Genomic DNA, 12,651 nt, shown 5'->3' on the forward strand with positions numbered 1-12,651 from the left:
TGAGAACCACACATGAAACAAGCTTGGTCATTCATCCTACACTCACCGGGATGTCTTATTCCACAATGCTGACATTCGGATCTGTTAAACCTAACATTACCCACACTTACCATTGAAGTAGCTTGGGGTTTAAAACTCAAATATTACTTCCCATGGTCTCTGTGCGACTACCCAGCTGAAACATTCGAACGAGAATACATTTCTCTAGATTTCTTCAACTGAGATTGAAATGGCTTACTCATCGGCCTTTTTTTCTATCTCTAGCCTCCCTCTCGGCCTTTCTTTTCTCTTTGCTTAGCTCTTTAGTTTTGCAATCTTGTTTAACCAATACAAAAAATTCTTTTAGTTATAAGATTCCAACTAACAATCGGATTGTAACAACCCAAAATACTGCCTAATCAGAACAGTGGTTTTGGGACCACAAATCCAACATTGAAATATTTTTTTATGATTATTATGAGGCCTAGAATATGAAAATATGCATGTGTTGAAGTTTCATGAAGAAATTCTATGAGTAAGGTGTCCAATTGGAAAATAAGGACCAAATTGAGTAAATTGCAAAACTTGGATTCTAGAACAATTTGCATGAAATTGCTTTAGATTATTAATTAGAAGGTCTTAAATAATAATTTTCCCAATTTCTAAGTTTTTGGAAACAATGGGCATGCATGGAAAATTTTGGAAGTTTAGTAAGGAGGGGCATTTTGGTCATTTGGTAATAAAATCAATAAAAAGGGAAAATGAAGGAAAAATCAGCCATCTTCTCCTTTGTACCAGCTGAAATTCTCAAGCCCTCCATAGCTAGGGTTTTCAACATTTTCAAGCTTAATAGTAAGTGACTCCTAGCCCCGTTTTTAATGTTCTTTGTATTTTTGAAATCCTTGTAACATGTTCTCTCCATTTCTACCTATATTTTAAGCTAGGGTTCATGTATGCAAAGTGACCCATGTGAGGCATGTTTGTTCTTTGATGTTTTATGGGAGAATATGAAACTTAGATGTGTGTTAAACATATTTTCCTAAGTAATTTTCATGGAAAGCCCCTAAAGGGACCTTTTTACAAAAGGTACAAAAAATGTGGTAGAAATGTGAAGTAGAGGAAAATATGGGCTAGTGTGACTCTATAATACATTCGGCTAGGCTTGGATAACCAAGGAATTGCATGTATATCATTTTATGAGCCTAGGGATTAAATCGTAAAAAATGTGAAAGGATAGGGGCAAAACGGTCATTTTGTCTGAGGTGAAATTTAGGCTCGAAAAGAATAATGTGAGATATTGATAATTCATTTTTATTGTTATAGACCCCGAGGAACAAATTTTGGAGGTTGATCGAGGAAAACGAATGGTTTCGGAATAATCGAAACGTGAAAACCGACACAAATACTAGGTAAGTTCAAATAACTTAAGGTAAACCCATAATATGCCTAAATGCATGTTTTATGAATGTGTGATAGTTGTATATAATGATGGTATTCAAATCCATGAAATGTGTTAATAATAATAATGACAAGATGATAAATGTTCCAGTTGAAGTTAAAAGGGAAATTCGATGGATAAACCATGGCTTACGTGACTTGAGATCCTGCATGTGTTACAAAAAAGGAGTTAGCCCGGACGGGTAATCCGTTGATCTCAAATATAGGAAAGATCTAGCTCGGACAGGTGTTCCTTGAGTGACTGAGCCTCCCGAAGAATATGTGTGCATTAAGGATTTAGCCCGGATGGGTAATCCGATTAGGGTCTGAATTTAGCCTAGACTGGTAATTCAAATCCTAGCTCATTGAGGGTGTTTGTCACTATAAGGGATTTAGCTTGGACTGGTCATCTTGACAACATTCCATGAGTTTATATTAAGGGGGATTTAGCCAGGACTAGTAATCCCACCGTAAGATGCGAGGTTCACGGGAGTGCGTACTTGAGAAGATCACTCTTATGACTTGACAGTAAATGAATAATCCATCGAGATTTTCGTGGTACTCAACGGGATTAACATGAGGTATAGAAATGAAAATGTTGGACGATGAGCTCATTTAAGATAAATTACATAATGAATTATTGTGTGACTAACTTGACGTTTGAGTGCATGTAATAGAAGGCTACCCTCTATTTATTGGATTTGTTGTCTAACATGGTTGTATGCTAATTAATTGGTAAGTTTACTTTCTAGTTATCTGGGCTTACTAAGCATGTAAATGCTTACCCCTCTCTTTTCCCTGTCTTACAGAGCTCGAAGACTCGTAGAGATTGGAAGACGGTTGGAATATTGTCAACACTATCTATTTGTCCTATTTTGGTATATAGATACTTCAATTTTGTTACAATGGCATGTATAGGTTTGTGGTTACTTAGTGTTATAAGTCATTGGTTGGCCAATGTAAAGGCTTAAATGTTGAACCTATTCTTTTTGGTATATGGCCATAAGACATGGCTCATTTAGTTGTAGGTTACGATCTACCAACCATGCATGTTTATGTTAGAAATGTTCTTGTGATGATTAAATGTGGTATTTCGTAAATAGGCATTCATAATGTGGTCAAAACATTTGGAAATGGTTAGGCCATAATTGGAAATGAATTGTAATAATGAGCCAAGCCTAAATATGTTTCAATGGGACGGAAATCCTTATCATATAAAGGGGATACTTGAGTATGTATTTAACCGATGAGATGATGTTGACATGCAATAGATTCATTGAGGATAGTCCTTGAGTATATTTGGGTCATGTTAAATACAATTGGGGTTCTTATATGTGAGGAAATGATGAGGGTGACCATTGGCTTGAAATTATAGCCTAAAAAGGGTCCACATGGGTAGACACACGGGCATGTGTTTAGGCCGTGTATGACACACGGTCAGCCCTATGGGCGTGTGGTACAGCCATGTGTCCCCTGCACCTAAAATTTCTTTAGTCAGAATGCATGGTAGTAAAAACACGGGAAGAGAAACGGCCATGTGTTTCAACCATGTGGAGGGCACGGCCTAGCATACGGGCGTATGTCTAGGCCATGTGCCCCTAAATACATGCTGACGTCATAAAAAGAATGTCTGGGTTTTTGAACACGGGTGACCACACGGGCATGTCTAAGCCGTGTGAAAGACACAGGCCATGGACACGGGCATGTTCTTGGCCATGTGAAAACCCCTATAGGTTAAAGATAGAAAATAAATTCAATTAATTCCATACAGTTTAAGGACACGAGCGTGTCCTAAAGCACACGAGCAAGTAAGGCTTAACCTAGAAAATTTTCCCAAAATTTTCTTAGGTTCTCGGTTTAGTCCCGGACCATTCTCAATGTATGTTTTGGGTCTCGTATGCCCATAATAAGGACACTAAGATGTTGTCTGATTGGTTCTAATTTGGAACAAAATTTTATAACCTGTATTTTCTGAAAATGTCCGAGTATGTGTCTGGTAATGCCTCGTACCTAGTCCCAGGCTCAGGTACGGGTAAGGGGTGTTACATTTAGTGATATCAGAGCTACAATTTAGTCGGTTCTAGGACTACCGTAGGGCGTATTAAGTTTAGCTAAACATGCCAGTATATGAACGTTGATAGTGTGACATCTCTTAACTGTTTAATTGTCTTTGAATATAGTGAATGTCTTCCAATCTAGCACAAGATGAGTACAAGGGAGCCGAGAGCGATTCTCCAACTTCTGTACAACGAGTTGTTTCTAGTAGTAGAATGCCTATGTCTGAAGGCTGGGAAGAGGCTAGAGCCGCCTTCTTCGACATGATGGATGAGTGGTTTTGTAACACCCCGAACCCGAGACCGACACCGGAGTCGAACACGAGGTGTTAACAAACTTTAAACCCCTTATAAAAAATATTTCCCAGACACTGCCAATCTGCGTACTAGTCTCTTTAAAAATCATATCTTGAGTTTCACAACTCGAAAATAAGTTTTGTGATTTTTCGCTGAAACTAGACTCATATGCCCATCTACATATTTTTTTCTAGAATTTTTGGTCGGGCCAATTAGTACAGTTTATTAGTCAAAGTCTCCCATGTTACAGGGATCGACTACCCTGACCTTTGCGCATTACGACTTGGATATCTCCTTGTACAGGGCTCCAATACTGATGCCGTTTGTTTCTATAGAAACTAGACTCAGAGAGGAATCTATACATATATGGTATGACTCCTAATTATCTCTGGTTAATTTATAATGAATTTCCAAAGTCGGAACAGGGAATCCAGAAACCGTTCTGGCCCTGTCTCACGAGAACCTGAATATCTCTTAACATACTGTCCGTATGATTGTTTCGTTACTTTCCTATGAAAGTAGATTCATCAAGGTTTGTTTACATAATTTATTCACTATTTAATTCCATTTCTACTATTTTTAGTGATTTTACAAATCTACATCACTGCTGCTGTCAGCATCTGCCTTTAAGGTAGACTTTACCTATTTCATGGTTTCCATGATTCAGCTAGCCCTTTTTGCATAAATAGCACAATTTATGAAAGTGATTAACCATCCCCGTGGCCAATCCTTGTCAAGCATATCCACACCAAATGATTATAACATTATACTCAAACACATATAAGCCATTTTCGCATGGCTATCCAAAATTTATACAAGTCCAAAGGGTCCACGACCCACAACAAACAGGTAGTCCTATACATGCCATTTCGAAGTTCAACCAAAATTGTACCAAAAGGGGGGGCTTTGATAGTGTGGGCGACTTTGACTTCAAGATCCCGAGTCCGATAGCTGGAGAACCAAATCTATAAAACAGAGGAGCAATGAAACGGAGTAAGCAATTTATGCTTAGTAAGTTTTGAGCAAGGAATTCCAGCACAACAAAAGTATAGCATTCATATAGCTAAACGGATAATTTCATATGCACAAATTTACGATATCGTACTTGCTTCACATTATCAACCCTTATGTACATACACAAAAGATCAACTCAGCCAAAGGCCGGTAGCTCGTTTATCAACTGAGCGAATACTTATTTGTAAGGGCTCAACTAAATTCAAGCACATACGAAACATACCTCAATGTTGGGATGTTTCGAGAGTATTAACTGGAATTTTACAGCAAGTTCATTCATTCCCAAATCACGTACCTTCGGAATTTAACCGGATATAGCTCCTCGTTCAAATGCCTTCGGGACATAGCCCGGTTATAGTAATTCGCACAAATGCCTTCGGGACTTAACCCGGATTTAGTAACTCGCACAAATGCCTTCGGGCTTAGCCCGGAATTAGTATCTCGCACAAATGCCTTCGGGCTTAGCCCGAAATTAGTATCTCGCACAAATGCCTTCGGGCTTAGCCCGGAATTAGTATCTCGCACAAATGCCTTCGGATCTTAGTCCGGATATTGTCACTTAGCACAAGCCTTCGGGACTTAGCCCGGACATCATTCAAATAACCATGCACATTTAACAATAAATCATGGCCCATTCGTTTTTCATTTTCGTTAGCAAAACTCAAACACAAGACATTTATCATTCTTGCAAATTCGGCTCAATAGCCACACAAAGAGCATGATTTTATTTTGCTTAAAACATGATCTAATCACATCATAATTTAAGCTCTCTTACTCAAGAACTTACCTCGGGTGTTGTCGAACGATTCCGATAGCTATTCGACCACTTTTTCCTTCCCTTTATCGGATTTAGTTCCCCTTTGCTCTTGAGCTTAATTAAACAAATAAATTGATTTAATCATTTGAGCATCGAAAAGAGGAACACAAGGCACTTAGCCCATATTTATACATTAGACATTAAAGTCACATATGTACGGAATCATGAATCAAACTCAACATTTTAGCTAATTTTTCCCCCTTGGCCGAATATGCATGTCTATTTTGGGGCCGATTTCAACACTTAATACATTCTACAAGTATGGTCACTTGTATTGACTAAACACCCTTTTGTTTCAAGTTCAAAACTTGGCTAATACACACATATACACACTAGTAAAGCATCCTCTCCCTTTCCATCAATTTAACACATGCATTGCTCATTAACATGCAAAAGTTATATTCGGCCTTAGCACACAACTTGCTAGCCGATTCTTCTCCATTTAGCAACCAATGCACATATGTGCTCACTCAAAAATGCTAAAAAGGAGGTTCAAGAATCATCAAGCCACCATCACATGCATCATTAACAAGCTTCATATTTAGCATGCAATGGCATTAACACAAACTCCACCTAGGCCGAATCTTAACTCATCCTCATGCCTCATCACCACAACATCAAACATCAACCAAGAATGATGCATCCATGGCCGAGTGTCATTTCCATCACATAGCAAGATTTAGACCATGGGCTAGGTAGAACTCAAGCTAACAACTAAAACATGCATGCATCTCATGGAACATCATCAAACATACCTTAGCCTAGCTACATGCATGGCCGAACCTCTTCAACCTTTCTTCTTCCTTCCTCCTTAAAATTTTTGGCCAAGGATGAACCAAAGGATGAGCATTTTTTTTCTTTGTTTTTTTCTTTCTAGTTTCTGCTAAATGAAGATGAGAAAGGATGAACAAAAATTTTCTCCTTTCTTTTCTTTAGCTCACGGCAATGGGGGGGAAAACAACTACACACATTTTTTGTTTTGTATTCATCATACTCCTTTTCATTATTTTATGCCCATGCCCCTTATTTTATTTTTTTCCTACATACCTCACTAGGCCAACATGTTCCCAACATGTTTCCACCCATAGCATGGCCAACCATTAGCTCAAATTTTGGGTAATTTGACATGCAAACCCATCATTTTCACAACATGCATTAATAGACCATTTTAAATTAGCCTATCATATTTTCACCATATCTCATATCAATCCCTATTTAATAATTTCTCATGCAATTGGCAAAATTGGAGAATGAAACTTCCACATACTCATGTACACACATAATAAGCATAGAATATGGAAATCAATTATTTTTATGACTCGATTTTGTGGTCCCGAAACCACTTCCCGACTAGGGTCAATTTTGGGTTGTCACAGGTTTGGGGATTATTTGAGAAATCGCACCAACATACCATGACCTCCCTCGCCCCCTAATCGACCTAATAAGAAAGTGCCACGAGGTATGACACCTATAACAATTGGTAAAGCCTTGGTGGGTAAGCTTAGGAAGTATGGGGCTGAAGAATTTAGAGCTAGGATTGATGATGATGCTGAACGAGTCGAGTTTTGGCTCGAGAACACTAAACGAGTATTGGACGAGTTATCATGTACGCCTGGGGAGTGTTTAAAGTGTGCTATATCTCTTCTAAAGGATACTGCATACCACTGGTGGAAGACTGTATCTTCAGTGGTGCCAAAAGAAAACATCACTTGGGAATTTTTCCAAGTGGAGTTTGAGAAGAAATACATCAGTCAAAGGTTCTTAGCCTTGAAGCGAAAGGAGTTCCTGGAACTCAAACAAGGAAATAAGACGGTATCAGAATACAAAAGGGACATCGTAAGACTAAGTTAGTATGCGAGTGAATGGGTTCAAACAGAGTCAGAAATGTGTAAACACTTTAAGGAAAGTCTGAATGAGGAAATTAAGCTGTTAATTAGGATCCTTGAGATTCGAAAGTTTGCTGCATTAGCTGATCTGGCCAAGAAAGCCGAGGAGCTCAATAATGAAAGGAAGTAAGCAAAGAGAGAAGCTCGAGTTTCGAGCAAGAGGTCCAGTGGTAAGACACTCTCATATTCCACTATGAAATCAAGGAGCCAACATGAACACTCCACTTCATATGTAGGATATTCGGGTAGAGTGAGAAGCTCCAAATGACGTAACCAGTAGTCTTCCTACCCGATGGTGACTAGCGTGGGAGTGTAGATGACCAAAAGCCGAAGTGTAAAAGCTGCAATAAATTTCACTTCAGAGAGTGTCGAATGAAGAGCGGTGCGTGTTATAGATGTGGTTATCTTGACCACTTCCTCAGAGACTGCGCAGAGCGAACCGATAAAGAGGTGGAATTAGCCCCGAAGTCGAATGCTCCTATTTCATGAGGTAGACCTCCGAGATATCCTGAACACCCCTAACCCGTATCTGTCACCGGAATGGGTTACGAGGCATCAAATTTTTATTTTACGCGATTAAGCCCTTTTATTAATCAGGGACTCAATCGACCAAATTAAATCAATAAAATTTCACACATATAAATTCACACCTAATAAACATTTGAAAATAATTTTTAAAAATTTTTCTGACTTGGATTCGTGGTCCCAAAACCGCCGTTCCGAATAGGGTCCAAATCGGGTTGTAACAACTCTCCCCCATTAGGGATTTTCGTCCCTGAAAATCTTACCGGTGAATAAGTTCAGATAACATTCTTTCATTTCATCCTCTAGCTCCCACGTTGCCTCTTCAACTCCGTATCTATACCACAGTACACTTACTAAAAAAAATTTCTTATTTCGTAATTCTTTAACTTCGAGAGCCAGAATACAAATTGATTCCTCCTCATATGTCATATCAAACTTAATCTCAATCTCTGATGGATTAATCACATGTGAGGGATCAGATCGATATCTAAAAAGCATCGAAACATGGAATATATTATAAATCTTTTCTAACTCAGGTGGCAACAATAGTTTATATGCAACCGGCTCGATACGCTCTATAATCACATATGGTCCAATACGTCTCGGACTCAATTTGCCTTTGCAACCGAATCTGAGCATCTTCTTCAACGGAGAACCTTTCAAAAATACTTTGTCCCCAATCCGAAACTCTATGTCCTTTCGTTTTAAGTCTGTATACAATTTTTTACTATCTGACGCTATTTTCAGACTTTTGCAGATCACTTTTACTTTATGCTCTGTCTCTCTAATCAAATCGAACCCGTGATATCTTGCTTTCACTGAGCTTAGCCCAATACAATGGTGTACGACATTTACGACCGTACAAAGCTTCATAAGGTGCCATTTTGATACTCAATTGAAAACTATTATTGTACGTAAATTCAATCAGAGGTAAGTATCATTCCCACATACCTTCGAACTCGAGTATGCAACATCTCAATATATCCTTAAGTATCTGAATGATTCGTTCGGATTGACCATCTATTTGCGGATGGAAAGCAATGCTGAAATGTAGTTTCGAACCTAGTACATCTTGCAGTTTCTTCCAAAACCATGATATAAACCTCAGATGTCTATCCGAAACAATAGAAATAGACACCCGGTGTAATCTCACAATCTGAGAAACATATAACTCAGCAAACTTGTCAAGTGAATAATTTGTACGTACCAGAACAAAATGAATCGATTTAGTCAATCTATCCACAAAAACCTAGATTGCATCTTTCTTACTCAGTGTCAACAATAAACCAGATACAAAATCCATTGTGACTCTATCCCATTTCCAATTACATATCATGATCGGCTGAAGCAACCCAAACGGTACCTGATGCTCGGCTTTTAATTGTTGAAAAACTAAACATTTCGAAACAAAGTCAGAAATATCTCGTTTCATACCATGCCACCAGTAAAGTTGTTTCAGATCATTATACATCTTCGTACTACCCGGGTGAACAGATAGTTGACGGCTGTGAGCTTCGTTCAAAATCATCTGAATTAACTTTGGATTTCTCGGAACACATATTCGGTTTCTAAACCTCAGACAACCCTCAGCATCAACTCGAAACTCTGAATCAACATTCAGATCACATTGGCCCTGCTTTGCTAACAATTCATTATCAACTTTCTGAGACTCACAAATATGTATCAAGTATTCAAGAATACGAATTCTTCCTCCAGTTTTATTCCCCAATTTACACATGTACGTTCAAATTTTATTTCCAATATGGTGGATGGATTCAAACTCATATAATCCAGTTAAATTTTCAATCAAATAATTTCAGATCTGATTAAACCACAGAATCAGTCTTTTCGAAGAAATTCTTTCTTCTTGCTAGAAAGAATAATCCAGACATATCATTATACAGATGCCACAATCATCAAATAGAAATCATAATGTAATAATAAGATTGTCGTCTTACCCGTAACAATAGATAATATCATGGTTGTTAACGAAGCATCTGAACCCAAAAGAAAATCAAATATGATTTGAACAGTAACCAATGCATAAGCACAACTTTTATAACTCTGATAATGACACTACAGTACTCCCAAATTTCAAAACAGAAATTATAATTATAATAGATATAACCATTTCCTTCAAATAGACATCTGTTATAGATAATCACATAGAATCATGAGAAAACCAGAATAACGAAATTTTCAACATCTGAAGCTATACAGAATATCAGAAAATTCCAAGCCATATAGAATGATATCAACCCTGATGATATTCCAGAAAATTTCCAGAAAGAACAATATTATTCGTAAATTCTGAAATCCACAGTAACAGAAACAATATAATCTTCACATTTTTTCAACAGAAAAATAGCCAGCAGAAATAAAGTATTAGCATCATACAGATTTTACGGTCGATTTTCATGTCCACACAATGGAATAAATACCAGAGAAAGACATAAAAATGTCAAACATAACTCAAAGCGACTAACCCATACTTTCGTATATTAGCATATTTAGTTAGTATTCTCATACAATAAGAAATCCTTCTAAAATTAAACAATCACATATACTTTTGAGGATAAATGTACACATAGAATGTCCAGAAGAAGTCATAATAACTATGCGACTATAACCACTGCACTCAGCCATCAGTATAATTCAACCATTATTAAACTGACTAATTTTGTCATCATTATGTTCATATTATCCCATCAATAATAGAAATCAATTCAAAAGAACTTTCAGCTAATACTTTCCTTTAGATATCGTACTTGAATAGGTCATTTAATCGAAGTTAGCTTCTTCTGTAATAGTGATTTTGCATAATATGAATAATCTCCAGAACTATCCAATATCTCTTTTAATACAGTCTTCATTTGCTGGTTCATTCACTTCTCTGATCACATAGTTCATATATATTTCACATATAGTCAATTCAATTACACATATAGCATTTTTTTAATACTTGTATCACATATCATCACTTGTACATATACATACCTTTTATTCTCAAACATAATATACATTTCAAACGTACCTGAATCAGATACACATCTCATATAACCATTCGTTTCTCGATTTGTGCGTGTCATCCTTGCGCAGGGGCCATGCTAATCTTTCGAATAGAAGCTTCTGTAATTCCACACTCGTAAGCTTATTCAACCCAAATCTTACAGATTTCATTGTAACATTTGACGAATAAGGGGGTGAGGGTAGTAAAGCCTCAAATTTAACTCTCTCATACATGCACTTAACACTTACTATCACAAATAGTCAGTTCATTTCTAATTTCACATTCTCAAAACATTTAATAAACATTTGCTTTTAATCACTTTTGTTCTTAACGCATAGTTCATATGCGAACTCAAATCTTAATACCCGAACTCAAATCACTAATTCACAATCAAAGCATTTCATATAGTAATCATAACTCAAATATCATATTTCATATGCTCATATATTTATAACATTTATCAATAACAAAATGTTATACTCTTTGATCCATACCTTTATGATTTTCAACTCATAATCAACACATTTCCATTCAAACATTTGAGTACACATTCTGTACTATCAGAGTTAGCTCGGTTGGAAAACTTATTTGTCTCATCAAAATAATTTTCGTCAGCGTCGAGAGATATCACACTATCGCATGTTAAATATGGCATGTATTGCTAGACTCACATACGCTATGGTAGTCCGAGAACCGACTAAACCATAGCTCTAATACCAATCAAATGTAACACCCCTAACCTGTATCCATTGTTGGAATGGGTTACGAGGCATTACCAGACAGAACACTAATTCAGAATAGACATTTACTACACTTTTTTTTTGCTTTGTACATTAAACTCATCAAACACTTATCTTAGATGCACTTTTGAACTTAATACTACTATATTATTATCATTGGCATGTTTAGAATTTATTCATAAATCATTACACAACATATACCGGACATATAGCATTTATTTTTCATAAGTTGAATATCAAACATAACATTTTATAATCTAAGCATGCCATTCCAAATCGATACAAAAACCACATTTCTTAATCCAATTTTCATAGCCTATATAGATCACACATGTCCAATACCATAAATCCAACATTAACATATAATTAAACACTTGAAAACAAGATTGAAACACCATAGTCGAATTATAAATAACTTTAAAACATCATATATATATTTCATTTAATAATCAAATACATAAATACCTTACAACTAAATCCCAAACCAATTCATGTCACAAATTATGCATCTCAATAATAACTCATTATTTATTCATAACCTAAATATATTCATCAACCAAATATATCTAATTTATCAAATGAATAAACGTGAGCTTTACATAATATTACTTAAAACCTTTAGCATGTTCCAAACTCATCACACACTTATAGCATTCATCTTACTCATCTAATATATCAAATCAGAATTGTAATTCATACCAAGCACTTCATACATATATATATCATCACCGAAATCACCTAAGCTTAGGCATTATTTCTAGCCATCATAAATCGAACATAGATAGTCAAATTTCATAGTCAAACATATATTCATCAAATACACATATATCTTTAACATTTTTCCAAAATAAACTCATCCATCATCAAACTTAATAAACCTCAATATTAATAA

The 12,651-nt window shown here is 36.4% G+C and overlaps 1 pseudogene; it reads right to left on the bottom strand.

Annotated features, from left to right (window-relative positions):
- Positions 1 to 11,062: 11,062 nt before the first annotated feature.
- LOC121210552 (uncharacterized) lies at positions 11,063 to 11,126 on the bottom strand (annotated as a pseudogene).
- Positions 11,127 to 12,651: the final 1,525 nt, after the last annotated feature.

This window comes from Gossypium hirsutum, chromosome A11 (assembly GCF_007990345.1).
Source record: "Gossypium hirsutum isolate 1008001.06 chromosome A11, Gossypium_hirsutum_v2.1, whole genome shotgun sequence".
Classification (NCBI taxonomy): Eukaryota; Viridiplantae; Streptophyta; class Magnoliopsida; order Malvales; family Malvaceae; genus Gossypium; species Gossypium hirsutum.